Genomic DNA, 8,524 nt, shown 5'->3' with positions numbered 1-8,524 from the left:
CTGTGAGTTGTGTTTTTGTCTGGATTTCTCCTCAGCATTTTAGGTATTTAAATTGGCTGCAGTTAAATGTGCACATTGTAGTGCAGGTTAAGGAAATATTTATCTTATCTGGCAGTATATGTAGATGCCATTAAGCTGTAAACCAGCTAAATTACACCTGTGAATATTAAGGTTTAAGGCTGAATGGCACTCTGTACTTTACGTCGAACTAATTCTAGGTAGATGCAAGTTTACACTGAAAAACAAAACGATCATCTTGAAAGCACTCAAGGACCTCAATTTGATGAAAAATATCCTTTACAGGGAACTGCCACAGTCCATCACTGTAATGCTGCTTTTTTTTCTTAAGAAACATAAATAGTTGTGTGATTGTGTGCCAGAAAACAATATATTGTTTAATAGAAAATGTGTACGTAGTTTCCAGTGTTATTTGTGCCATTTTCATCTGCATAGATGGCGAGCAGCTTGATATTTCGGTCTCCTCCCTGCTGCATTGTGTTCTGCGTTCCAGGTTCTTGGAGGAGTGTTGCATATGCTCCACAACAATCCGTGTCATCTGGAGATGTGTGTTGACTCCTGGCCTACATTCACTACTGCCATTTGTTACCGTCAAAAGCAGGTATGGCACAGAGGGACAAAGATAACTAGTAGGCTCCTCCAGAGTGGCCCGTTGACGTCTATATCTGCCCGTGAAGCATTTCAGCAGCAGCTCCGGGACGATTCCTGACATCCGCACCAAGAACTCGGGACGTCTGAGAAGTCTGCTGCTTAATGAGAGAGTCGTACACTGGAGGAACGGACTCGTCTTCAGAGGTAGTTCGAGTTACCCAGCCTATCTGTGGCACTCAGACACAAACCCATTAAATGCTAGCAAAGACATAAATCTTTACAGATAGTTCACAAATATATACTTTGATTAAAAAAAAAAAGAGGCTTAGTCATTTCCTAAAACAGCTGGGCAGTGTAGCTTTTTAGCAAACGTTACTAAAACAGGAGTATGTTGTGCTTTTGTTGAGAACCATTTTCGCCAATGGATTAATACACACTCTGTGTGCTATTGAGCATTTGTTTGTGGGGTCAACTCTAAATGAACTACAGCAGCTCTGTTCATTGCACAGAAGGAACATGTCACTAAGACATATTAGTCTTTGGATACAATACTTTTTATTCAAACTTGGTTTTGGTCTTTAATGGAAGCTGTTGACAATAACAAACATGTAAAATATCACCAGGCTTATTCTTTAAACTTAAATGTGGAATGTTACAATATTTAGCCTTTTTTCTTATCAAGCCTATTTGTGTTTGGGCTTGCAAATAGTAAATGCTTTGTCACTGCAGTCTGTTCATTAAGGTATTGAGTCAATATAATGCAACACATTTTTAATATCAGAGCAAATACAACAACAACTACACAATGTGTGTTTTTTTCCCCCCAATCAGATGGTTATGTAATATGACATTTTGTTTGTCATGATTAAGGAAGCACCGGTTTGATATGCTGGAATAATATTGCCACAGATACTGATACTTACGGATCAGGTGTCACAATTGATCTGTACTAAATACAATACAATACCATCTTTGCGTCTCTGCTATGAAGTCTTTCAGTCACTGCGTTCGACCGACGTTACCGTCTGTAAAAAGTATTCTGAAGAGTTCCATGCAGTGTGATATGCAGATTTTAAATGTGGAGAAGGGGAGCTCTGGCATCAGATTGGTATTCTGTATGGGTAGATACAGCTACTGAGTTGATGATGAAGGTAAGTTAAAACAAATCATCCCTTTGCTTCTGTGTCTCTGAAAGGTATACCAAGCTCACATTGTCATCTCATCAAAGAACTCGCCTCTCTCAGCGGGCTTGATATTACAGAATATGGGGATTATAACACCTTCATCTGCAAGAGTGAGTTTCTGAAATGTGTTCATGTATTTTCCATTATATTTTGCAGCTATAGAATTTATGACATGCATTTCCTTGATTCATCTTCTTATATTTCTGTTCACATTCTTCTCTGCCGAACCAGGAAGGTGCTGCCGCTGCCAATTTCCATTCTGGATGAGTCCCACGCGGAGCTCGTTGACACACACTTGCCTTATGGAGGCAGCCAGGAGAGCCTCAACCACGTGAGAGCCTGTATCCGCCATCTGCCAAACCACTGTGTGACGGATGAGAAAGGGCCGACCCGTGTCGTGGATGCTGTCTGACGAGCTGTGTGAGCTGAGGATGGCCTTCACCCTACCAGAGTTTTATTGTAAAAATGGAAAATGTAACAATACATTTCCCCTTAGAGAGTTTAGTCTAATTCCTGACAGTAAGCTGCAAGTAGAACAAACTCAAAAATAACATTTCTGTGGCTTAAGGGTGGATTTGATGAATGCCTGCCGTGCTGCTCATTTGTAATCATTGTAAAAATGTCCCTCAATATGAAATAATTCTGTAAGGACTAAACAAAACTTCCGTTTGACCCTCTGGCGTGTGCTGAAGAAAAGACCCCTTAATCTGCAGATCACCCAAGGAGGCTCCCAGTCCACCTGGGACCCCTCCCCGGAGGTGAGCCGTTCCACTGCCGATTGCCTCTTTGTGTTTTAGCAGCAATGCACCACTCAAGTCTGCAGGCCACATGACAAATGAGCAGCGATCTGAGCAGAGGGGATGCTCGTACTGCACCACACATCCTGTCCCATCCACATCCCCCTGCCCCGCAGTGGTGCACCTCTTTTAACTGACTACCTTTCCTTTCTCTAAACCTTCAAGCGCTCTTCTCAGGGTCACACAAACACAGTACACTCTAAATACGTGCTTGCTGACGCATGCACATACAAAGACACGGCTAAAAGAGTGAGGAAACACAAGCCTGTACATTTTTTAGTGCTGCTGCTTTATAGAAATGTAGATCAAAATGTAAACAAGTTGCACAAATTGCCATATTACATACTTAATACTTAAAATAATGATTGTTTTATAGTTCATTTTGGAATGATATGAAATATAACTGCATGTCAATGAAGCTGAAACAATAAATCGATGAATCAAATTGACAACTATTTTGATAACAAAGCTTTTCTCAATTTTTAAAATTGTATTATTTTGTGTGGTTTTGGACTGTTGGTTTGATAAAAACAAGATATTTTAATTTGTCACCTATGTCTCTGAGGAACTGTAACAGACCTTTTTATTATTTTATAGACTAAATGATTATTGAGAAAACAGTGATAACAAATAGTGGGATAAACTGTTTATGTAAAGGTTAAAAAAATAATTACAAGAGGTGAGTATTCCCTGAGTGAATACATTTCTAAACCGTACTCTCCATGCACACTACTCTAATAACTGAAGATTCGTTTTATCTTGTCAAAAGATTTTACAAAGCTGGACTGCACAGGTCTTATATTGCAAGCCATCTACTGAAATATGAGAGGTCTTCTCACCTACAGCATGTATCTGTATCGGTTTGAGAGCTCCACCTCCAATACAGCCAAAGAGGTGTAGGACGATTTAAAAAAAAAAAGGCCCCACGAGAGTTTTATGCAAACTGCATCGGTTGCAGATATTTACTCATCTCGACGCAGATTTGTGAGAACGTGAATTACCTGACGACTGATCTAGTTCTGTGACTTCATCAGTATGTTTCCTGCAACTGTAGCCATCACTTGAGGACAGCATCCACCCACTGGCCCTTCTCAGAAACTGCATCCCAGTGCAAGTGAGTGTCTGACGCAGCATGCGATCATTCTCCTTGGCTGCGAGTGCTGCTCGGACTTGCCTTGGTGCAGCTGTCCACACATAACCCCCCCACCAACACCATCCATCCCAACCCCCCCTACAGAAGCGGTGCACTCTGCCAGCTGTGGAGTGGGACGGACTATCGATCCTGCTGAAATGATGGTTTCTAAAAGGGAGGCAGTAATCATGTCTATGCCCCCCTCCTCAACTGTGGAGGGGGGCCTAAGACATCCCCAAGCTCAGCACATTGCACCATCACCGCATGAGAAAATGTGATTTCCACCGCGAGACAAGCTGAGGGGAAGGTAATTCAAGCCTCCAAGCTATGTTACCCACCAAGGATGTAAAACGAGCCATATTACCTTCAGCCGCCTCACGCAGTGGACAAATAAGGTCATTTTAAATGTCCTATTAGTCCCAGTACTTGTCACAGAGAAATGGGAAAATCTGCACGAGAGCTGAAGTTAAGGACGTGAAGATGTTCATTCAGTAGTCAACCATGCACTGATGAGCAATGTATGCCATCACATACAAGTTGTATGATTTTGCGGGTAATGTTATTGTGAATGAGGGGTAAAGGAATGAAGTGGAGCTTTATGCAGACTGATTTAATAATCTAATGTGAGGATCTACACCTCAAGAAGAAGGTGTTTATTCCAGAGAAACCACTAGATGGCAGCAGTGTCCTAATATTTCCCGACACTCAGGTGAAATTTGGTGCATGTATACAGTTTAATGCTGCGACTCACACAGGGCTGCAGATTCAGAGGGAATTCTGAGCAGGATTTCATATTTGTTAGTGTTCGGTACACAAACCAAAGTTAAACAGGCGTTAATATCATTTACTGGGGTCGCTTTTTCAGGAAAAAAATGAACGTGCTTGGCTCCATTCCCATTTATGAATGAACTTTGTTGTTGTAAAGGGGCCACTGTTACTGAAGATGTGTGCTTGAGAGATTGGAAGTGACCGCATCAGTTGTGCGGCACATGAAGGTTGCATGCTGGGTGCTTTTTGTCCTTGTCAGTCACCATACTTGACATTCCCCTGGGGTCAGTGTGTCAAGTCAGTGGAGTATGATTTGGACTCACTAAGCAGCAGTAACTGACATTTAGGATTTTCACTCGTCTTAACGTCACTCTCTGCTTTTTTTGAAAACCGTGTCAGCAAAGGGACTGAATGGCCTAGAGGTCAAGTTGCACAACAAAGTGCGCCAGTGTGTCATTGTGTGAGCAATCATGGTTCACTGGTGCTGTTGATTGTGTCATGGCCTTGCTGAAGTTGGTTATGTGTGTGTGTGTGTGTGTGTGTGTGTGTGTGACAGACTGTAGTGTGAATTATCAATTATGGATACTTTCACCATCACACATCACATGCATGCCCTTAGGACTGTCAATTATAACTTAATTATTTCCAAGAATGCATTTAAGGAGGACACAAGTACTGAGGAAAACAGAAATTTTCTATTTTTATGGCATAGCCCTAGAGATACCAAGCACAACCCAACAGAGAGTACCACGGACAAGAAGTAAAGCCAAAGCAGCCTTTTATAGTTTCTCTACAAATGAATCCAACTAACAAAGACATGAATGAACAGTGGTTCTGTGACGTCCTACCTGACTTGTTCAGCATGTCAGCTCAGTGTAATCGGCAATTCAGGTTACACATTGAAAGAATCTGTGCTGGTGATGATCACTGAAGTCAGTTTTACATTTGAAAGAGGCATTTACATATGGAAAATAGGATTTTACCTTTAGTTTCTGTTTTTATGCAATATATTTCAATACTAGGTGTGTTCAATTTTGTGTTTATCCATCTATCTTTTTTTACAGTACGTGATATTACAATTGGCTTAAGGTTTGGATATTATTATTTAGCTACAACCTAAATCTATTCTAAATGTATTAACTAATCTTCTTATGAATTAAAGCTGTAAAGACAACTTTTTCATGTGTGTTTGTATATATATCATTTTATTTAAAGTGAATACAAACGTAATTTAATAGTTTCTGTACATGAGCATTTTTTTTACAGTCAGTTGATTTTACAACAACAATACATTAGTATTAATTACAGCATTATTTGGGGTGCTATGGTTTTTATTCGTATCGTTTTATCAATATAACCACTTTGCTGCCACAATGCGTTTTAGGATAATGGAACCACAAAAAAATACATGAAAGGTTTTGAGAAAAAAATAATTTTCTAAAAGCACAAAATTAATATATGAGATATAGAGTGAGTCATTTTGAATTGAACGTGTTTGCGAATGTGATTTAAATATTATTAAAGAAAATAAAAAATCTTAAAATGTTCAGAATTATGCAATACAAATCAAAGCGACATGTGTTTTCTAGTTTCATGAATACATTTACAACACTACACAAAAAACACAGCAACCGCATAAACTGCAGTACCAACATGAAGCTAACTTCTCTCAGGACCGTCAGAAGGGAGGTCCTAATCTAGCAGAGCAGCTGGGAGCATTTTATCACGTGATGCGAGAGATGTTACAGAGCAGCCATCATCATTTCACCTAATTCATGTGCAGCCTGAAATGGTAAAAGGTAAGACTACAAGGAAACGGAAAATTACGATGGAGTAACTAGGAGAAGCCTCTGAAGCCCGTCTCGTCCTCTCTGTTGTTTCCTAACTTTAACAAGGTTAGCGGTGTGCTTTTCACCCCCTTCTCTCCTCTCTCCTTGTTTTCTGATCATATGGTGGCCGCCGAGGCGCTTGTTTCGCTTTCTGTGTGTCCCTTTACGTCACACTTACATACTTTTGTATCAAAAACAACACGCGCTACGGGTTGTCGTTTCCCCCAAACGGCCGGTTTGGAACGAGTAACGAGTCGTTGTGTGTGTGTCCTCGCGCCTCATTAACATTAGCCATGTTGTGGTGCTGTGTATGCTAACAAGGGTTGTGCTGCTTGTTGTGTAACAAACGTTTCGAACGCGGTCGAACAGAAGCAATATTCCTAATCAACGCTTGATGCACGCGCCGCTCCTGTAGGTAGTCGCGCGTGGACGTCCCTTGTTCACACGGCTACCTGGCCCTCGAGCTCATGTGAAGTGTATATAGGCTGCTTTTACGTTAGCTAGCGTGACAAGCTTCTGTGGGTTAACCGGTCCAGAGGGCCTAAACACTCAGGTAAAAGTTTGAGGTGTGACATTACTTAACTTGGACAGCAGACACGACACGTTAACGTCCATTAAGGTTACTGTAACACTGATTATGATGCTGATTCAACTTTATGGTCATTCTGGAGGCTGTCTTGGTACTATTGTTTTTATTTTTTTCAGATATCTTATATATCCTCATTGATATTATGTATTGTCCAACCAATTTATTTCAGTTAGTCTCTACCAAATATTAAAAACTCATCTGAGTGAAATTAATTCCAGTTCTGCAGCACTACATAAACTGCACCCTCCGAAACTACCGGTTCACAACTGAACACAAAGAGTCAGCTGAGCCCATTTCATTCCTCAAACATTGTTTGAATTTCTTCATAGGACATAGAAAATACAGTTCTGTAACAGTTTTCTGCATAACCTCTTTGTACAATGGATGATTTTGTCTTTGGTAAACCCTGAGCTTTGTACACTCAGCAGGTCAACAAACAAGCCAGGGCTTAAGTTCAGGTGGGCCCGGTCTAAATTGGGTCTTACAATAAAGACAAGTGTTTCCTTGGCTCAGCAAATCCAGCGAGTCCTTCCTCCTGCATTTTAATAAGCTGCTAACCCAAACCAGGGGCCCAGGAACCCCCCAACCAGACCAGGCCAGGATCCTAGCCCAAATATATCCCTCCACAAGCCACCTATTATACTACTAATGGCTATGTTTGTTTTGAAGTCCGTGGTAAATGTGTGAAGACCTTTTATTGTTCTTAGTTTTGATTTACTTAAGCATGTGCATTGTGAGGTGGGTCTTTGCTATAGGGAGAGGAATGGTAAACTTCTGGCTCAAAGTACAAATTAACATGTTTCCCTCTCCCTGAATGTTGGACGGGTTGAAAAAGAGATTGTTTACGTTCAGATGCTGGCAACCCGCTGCGTGCTTTTTCTTCCCTCCTGCTTTCCAATCACTGTAGAGACATGACCCATTTAAATGGTTGTTTACTTGCATTAAAAGAAGAGCCAAAGCACTTCTCAATGAACTCTTGTCTACAATTCAATTAGAGTGGCCTTCCCCAGCAACACGGCTTTCCACATTACACAATGCTCTCTCCTCAGCCAAGCTGCAACACGGGCGAAAGTACGAAGACCAAAGAGCAGCATGTAGTCACAGGTCACCATAAAACAAGGGCCTGACTGGTGACCTGAAGTAGTCCCACTGGCATTCAGCTGGGTTTAAAGTTTCAAATGAAGTGTGAATAACAGCTTTAACATTTGGATTCAGGCTCCACAAGAAGTGCCCCATGAAAGCTGTCTATTGTAATGGAGGCGGTGAAGTAAAGCACAGCAGGTATTCAACAGGCCTTTATTGTTCCTGACTCAAAAGAGCTCCGGTCTCAACAGAACATTTAAAAAATAAAATAATGTTTTTAAGCCAGATGTTTTATTACTGCTTTTCCTGTTGCCCTCTGACTAGACAACCATATAATAAGAAATGGCTGGAGTTTTTTCCTCTCCTATTTTTGGAGATTGTGGGAATAGTAGCTGAGTAACGTGTCAATGGGATCTACTCTTGTGTGGCTTTTCATGTCCATTAGCTTTTGAGAAACCAACTCTATTAGGTGTGTGTGTGTGTGTGTGTGTGTGTGTGTGTGTGTGTGTGTGTGTGTGTGTGTGTGTGTGTGT

At 41.0% G+C, this 8,524-nt stretch overlaps 1 protein-coding gene across 2 annotated transcripts in view; it reads left to right on the top strand.

The window, feature by feature from the left end:
- The first annotated feature begins 6,223 nt into the window (after nt 1–6,223).
- The window catches only part of spsb1 (splA/ryanodine receptor domain and SOCS box containing 1), a 7,970-nt gene continuing 5,669 nt past the window's right edge, over nt 6,224–8,524 (top strand). The window contains exon 1 of one of the 2 annotated variants that reach the window (XM_031845861.1): nt 6,224–6,289. The gene's annotated coding sequence lies outside the window, so the exon portion shown is untranslated. Of the gene's footprint in view, nt 6,386–8,524 lie in introns of both variants that reach the window. The other variant, XM_031845859.1, reaches the window with a different exon arrangement.

The sequence above is a fragment of the Anarrhichthys ocellatus genome, unplaced genomic scaffold, assembly GCF_004355925.1.
Source record: "Anarrhichthys ocellatus isolate YVR2014 unplaced genomic scaffold, GSC_Weel_1.0 scaffold5, whole genome shotgun sequence".
Classification (NCBI taxonomy): Eukaryota; Metazoa; Chordata; class Actinopteri; order Perciformes; family Anarhichadidae; genus Anarrhichthys; species Anarrhichthys ocellatus.
The sequence above is the reverse complement of the archived record's forward strand: the minus strand, read 5'-3'. Positions and strand labels throughout refer to the sequence as shown.